Below are 6,406 nucleotides of genomic sequence, written 5' to 3'. Positions count from 1 at the left end.
TCAGTCTTTATTACTGAGATAGTAAAATCTAGGAATGCCTAGAGAGTACAATGATAGTGACTAAATGTACACATTAAAAAATGTTTTTGCATGAGGAAGAACAAAGGAATGTCAATATTGCAGTGTTGAAAATAGATGGTTGTTCATATTTTAGATCTTCTACTTCTGCATGAGATTAAAGCAAGAAGTGTTTATTTGGTAAAAAGTTTATATTTTGACTAGTGCATTTCCTAATTTAACTTATATGGACAGTTTAATTGAACACCATAGTACATGGAACTTTGAATAGGACATGAAATTTTGTAAGTTTGTCCAGGTTAGTGTGATGCCCTGATAAATCCCAGACTGATTTGAACAGTGAATAAAGAAGTATTTGCAAAGTCTCCTTGGGGGAATGGGTAGAAAGGGTGAGAATTCAGCTTCCCCATGTGGAGAATTTCTGATATTCTCACAAGCAGTGGGGACAACCAAATCAATAGGCTGAGCCCCCAGTCTTGGGGTTTGTTTATGTGAAACTTAACCCTACAAAAGATAGGTCAAGCCTACTTAAAATTTAGGCCTAAGAGTCACCCCCAAGAGAGCATCTTTTGTTGCTCAGATGTGGCCTCTCTCTCCAGCCAACATGACAAGCAGTCTCACCACCCTCCCCCTCTCTGCGTGGGACATGACTCCCAGGGGTGTGGACCTTCCTGGCAATGTGGGACAAAGATCCTGGAATGAGCTGAGACTCAGCATCAAGGGACTGAGAAAAACCCTAGAATGAGCTGAGAATTAACATCAAGGGATTGAGAGAAACTTCTCACCCAAAGAGGGAAGAGTGAAATGAGACTAAGTATCAATGGCTGAGAGATTCCAAACAGAGTCGAGAGGTTATCCTGGAGGTTATTCTTACGCATTAGGTAGATATCACCTTGTTGTTCAAGATGTAGTGGAGAGGCTGGAGGGAACTGCCTGAAAATGTAGAGCTGTGTTCCAGTAGCCATGTTTCTTGATGATGATTGAACAATGATATAGCTTTCACACTGAGACTCTGTGAATGTGAAAACCTTGTGTCTGATGCTCCTTTTATCTACTATATCAACAGAAGAGTAGAACATATGGAATAAAAATAAATAATAGGGGGAACAAATGTTAAAATAAATTTAGTTTGAAATGCTAGTGATAAATAAAAGCGAGGTGTAAGGGGTATGGTATGTATAATCTTTTTTTTTCTCTGTTATCATTTTATTTCTTTTTCTGTTTTCTTTTTATTTCTTTTTCTAAATCAATGCAAATGTACTAAGAAATGATGAATATGCAACTATGTGATGATATTAAGAATTACTGATTGTATATGTAGAATGGAATGATATCTTAATGTTTTGTTTGTTGTTAATTTTTTTTAATTAATAAAAAAAACTCTTATGACCTGTTAAAAAAAAGAAATCTGAAATGAGTTATCACTTTCATATTGAAACAAGCCTGCTAGCCTATGTATAAAATAACAAAACTTTTTATTAAAAAGAAGGGATGTAATATAGGGGTCAGGGCAATTTTTTAAGTTAATTTAAAAATGAACTAGCAATTTTGTACCTGGTGACTTTGTGGTGAACTCACTTCTGATAGTGACTTGAACTCAGTATGTAAAGGGGGATAATGATATTTTATTGCTGCTAAAAAATGACAATATCATCTGTGTCTTATGTTTTTTCTTAACTCTCAGTGTACAAGTGGAAATTTGGATACAAGACCATACTGTAGCAAATAAGAAAGGCAATCTTATCTGAAGCATGTAAACTTGGTATAAAGTTCTACTCTTTTTTTTTTTCCATGGGCAGGCCCCGGGAATTGAACTTGGGTCTTCGGCATGGCAAGCAAGAATTCTGCCACTGAGCCGCCATCATATCACCTAAGTCCTACTCTTAAAAGACTAGGTAGATGAGTGTGGCTAAACATCTATATATACAATCTATTAAAAGAACTTAATTCAGCTAAAATGTCTTTTGATTTGATTGCAGCATTTTTCCCCAATTATAAATTTTATTTTTCCTCATTGGCTTGTTTATATCTTGTGCCTAGAAGAGGTACCCACTTAAAATTTGACATTCAACGATCACTCCCTCCCCTTTCTTCATCTTCCCTTCCCTTTATGTGGATTGTAGTATCTGATCTTAAAGAGAGGCTGAAGGCACACGCATTCGGTCCAAAAACCAGCACTGATACCACTGCAAAAACAAGTCAGCAGCAAGTTGGTGTGGAGAGGTTGGTTTGTTCCCTCTGTACGACCTGCATGTTTAAAAATAAGCCTTTATTGATCTTTAACAGCTGTCAGATCAGTCACACATTGGTTATTTGTTACACACATATACACAAAATGTTTCAAATTGAAAGCATTACCTCTTAATGGATTAAAAATTATTAAAAGCTGTTATCTAAATCAGACTAGAAAATTTATAACTATAAAAATGAAACATGTACATATTGATATTTAAAATGCAAAATTAAGAAAACCCATTGGTGTTGTGTTTTTCTTGTATATAATTAATTTTGCCACTTCTTTTGGCAATTTAATTTTCTTTTTTGTTATTGAAGGAATAAAAGCATTTCCTATATTTATGAATATACTACTAAAATCTTGGCAAAAAAGAAGAAAACCTAAAATGTGTGGGTGAAAACTTAATCAAGTGTGTTTCTACTTTCCCCGGAGTTGAACATCATCTATTATACCCTAGATTGTTTAAGAGGATTTTACTATTATATAAATAATGTAAAGTGGATAATTGTATATAAGCAACATTATGTACAGAGGGGAAATATTTGAATAGCATCATAAAAGAAACAAGTGTCTTCCTTTACTTTTAATCCCCTAGCTAATATCTAGTCTACTTTTTAAAATTTCATACATCACTGCTCTTTGAATTAATTTTAATTCAGTTTTCACCTCTTGTTATTGAAGAACCATATCTAATAAAGGTTTTAGTTTTTCCTTAAGCACAGTATGAAAATTTTTGTTTGCCGAGAGGTTTTGTTTAAAGAAAACATACTAGCATGTCTTTGAGAATAAGTTTTGTTGTATCTCACATCATACAATCAGAACTAATCTCCTAGAGCACATTTTAGAACCATGTTTTCCAGGGATTAGGATTTAGTATGCTTCAATTTCTGTTTGTTTTTAATTTATACATTCTAACTTGAAATTAGTACTATAATTAAGTTATATTTTTAGTATTAAATGGAGTTCAGTGGTAGTCTCTATTGCATCACATAAAAGTATTTCCTTACATTTAACATGAAATTCTAATTTCTTATAGATCATGAAACTGTAATTAGAGTTTCTAGATGTTTGCAGGACTTTTGGAAATTTTTAAGAGTATTCACAACCTTGCAATTAGTTGTGTGTAGATTTTCTAACTTTCTTAATTTATATCAGTTAATTCAGATTTTATGTGAGTTTCAGGATTTCTTTGTGTCTGACATTAGTATAAAACTTTCACTATTTTGTAAACAAGACATCCGTTAAAAAAAAAACTATCCATTTATCAGTATTAAATAAAGGAAATTAATCCATTTTTAAAAAAAAAAACTTCATGGAGCAACTGAATTTGGGGAATAAAATGAAGCAGTGATGTCATTGGACCCTCACCCTGCCCACCCACTGTCACTACATGCCACAAAATTTCCTGGGAATTAACAATGTCATTTATTCTACGGCTAGTAACAAAATTGAGAAGATCTTGTTTGTTTATAGTGACAAATGAGGCTTGCCCACTTTTGGCTGGTAGTCACAGAAATAGAGATGGATTAAAAGGAAACAGAGGAAGAAGAGGCCTAACCTTTTCTTCTTCTGAACAAGAATAATTTGCAAACATGGTGGAATTGTTCTGAACCCTCTGGGGCTCTTGAAGATGGAGTCTGAAGAGCCTGTGCTTGCCCTGGGCCAAAACTGGGCCCAAAAGATGCTTCTGGCAGCACAATTAACTTCCTGGTCTCCACACTGAGATAACCACGTCCTCAAGGAAGGACCCAAAACTAGGAAGCCTTAAAATAGAAAGGAAACAAGAGCTTAGTTTTTTCCTGACATTAATCTTGATGAGGGCCACCAGAAGATTAAGTTTTCCCTGTTAAGGGAACATCTCCCCATAGAAAGGAGGAAAAATCCAGCTGCACCTGTGAGCCGTCTCATTTCAGGTTGGACGTTTCTGAGGCTCAGAGGCAGCTTTAGGACCATGGTCCAAAGTTACCAAATAGCTGGAATTCAAGCATCAGTGCTTTTTCCCATGTCCCCAAACACCTCAAGGGCAGCTTTTAATGTCTGTAACTGACAGCTGACAATTAAGCATTTAATTGTTGGTCTTTCCCTGTGTATTTGCTTTGAAGTGAAAGCTAGGCCGCTATTTGTTTATTGGGCCTGTTCAGCTTTAATGGAGATCAAGCTTACAATAAACAGGCTAAGCCTACAGTGAACAGGCAAATTCATGATGAGATCCTTCCAAAGCTCATTCTGAAGACTAAGTCCCCCAGGAAAGGACTGGAGGTGTTCTGTTGGTTTGTTTAGGTTTGCCTGCTTGTGTTTCATCCAAGATTTTCCTTTGGTCTGGAAATTGCTTTCTGGATATCATCCTAGGAGCAGAGAGAACAGTCTCCTTGGGTCTCTCTCCTAATTCTCTAAGGATCTGAGCTCTTGCTCCCAGGCAGTTCTCAGTCATCTGCTTTTGGGAAACATGCACTAGACCTGCATCAGTCCATCCCTCAGTCCTCCTCCCCAGGGACCTTGCTGAGTGGGACATGAGCCCAGCTCATTTCCCCCAGATCCTTTTATCTGTGACCTGGTTCTGCAAATGTGGGAGAGAGAAGGGAAAGGAGGGGGATGTAAGAGAGGGGAGGAGGGGGAAGGAGGGGGAAGAAAGAGAGGATGTGCTGGTTTGAAAGGATGTATGTCCCCTAGAAAAGCCATGTTTTAATCAAAATCCCATTTTGTAAAGGCAGAATAATCCTTATTCAATACTGTGTTTGAATCTGTAATTAGATTATTTCCCTGAAGATATGATTCAATCAAGGGTGATTGTTAAACAGAATTAGGTGACGACATGTCTCCACCCATTTGGATGGGTCTTGATAACTTTCTGGAGTCCTATAAAAGAGGAAACATTTTGGAGAATGAAGGAGAATCAGAGAGAGCAGAGTAGAACGACATAGCCATGAGAAGCAGAGTCCACCAGCCAGCAACCTTTGGAGATGAAGAAGGAACATGCCTCCTGGGGAGCTTCATGAAACGGAAAGCCAGGAGAAGCTAGCAGATGATGCTGTACTCATCATGTGCCCTTCTCACTTGAGAGAGAGACCCTGAACTTCACTGGCCTTCTTGAACCAAGGTATCTTTCCCTGGATGCGTTTGATTGGACATTTCTATAGATTTGTTTTTTTTTTTTTAATTTTTTTATTAATCAAAAAAAAAAAGAAATTAACACAACATTTAGAAATCATTCCATTCTACAAATGCACTCAGTAATTCTTAGTATCATCACTTAGATGTATGATCATCATTTCTTAGTACATTTGCATCGATTTAGGAAAAGAACTAGCAAAACAGCAGAAAAAGATATAGAATGTTAATATAGAGAAGAGAATTAAAATAATAATACTAATAATATATATATATATATATATATATATATAAAGGAAAAAGAAAAAAACAAAAACAAAAGATACAAACACACAAACAAACAAACAAAAAACCATATTTCAGGTGCAGCTTCATTCAGTGTTCCAACCTAGTTACATTACACTTAGGTATTATTGTGCTGTCCATTTTTGAGTTTTTGTATCTAGTCCTGTTGCACAGTCTGTATCCCTTCAGCTCCAATTACCCATTATCTTACCCTGTTTCTAACTCCTGCTGGTCTCTGTTACCAATGATATATTCCAAGCTGATTCTCGAATGTCGGTTCACATCAGTGGGACCTTACAGTATTTGTCCTTTAGTTTTGGGCTAGACTCACTCAGCATAATGTTCTCTAGGTCCATCCATGTTATTACATGCTTCATAAGTTTAGTCTGTCTTAAAGCTGCATAATATTCCATCGTAGGTATACGCCACAGTTTGTTTAGCCACTCGTCTGTTGATGAACATTTTGGCTGTTTCCATCTCTTTGCAATTGTAGATAATGCTGCTATAAACACTGGTGTGCAAATGTCCGTCTGTGTCTTTGCCCTTAAGTCCCTTGAGTAGATACCTAGCAGTGGTATTGCTGAGTCGTAATCCATTCTGCCATTCTATGTCTTTTAATTGGGAAATTCAGTCCATTAACTTTTAGTATTATTACTGTTTGGATAATATTTTCCTCTACCATTTTGGCTTTTGTATTATATATATCATATCTGATTTTCCTTCTTTCTACACTGTACTCCATACCTCTCTCTTCTGTCT

The sequence above is a fragment of the Tamandua tetradactyla genome, chromosome 2 (genome assembly GCF_023851605.1).
Source record: "Tamandua tetradactyla isolate mTamTet1 chromosome 2, mTamTet1.pri, whole genome shotgun sequence".
NCBI classification, from domain to species: Eukaryota; Metazoa; Chordata; class Mammalia; order Pilosa; family Myrmecophagidae; genus Tamandua; species Tamandua tetradactyla.
The sequence above is the reverse complement of the archived record's forward strand: the minus strand, read 5'-3'. Positions refer to the sequence as shown.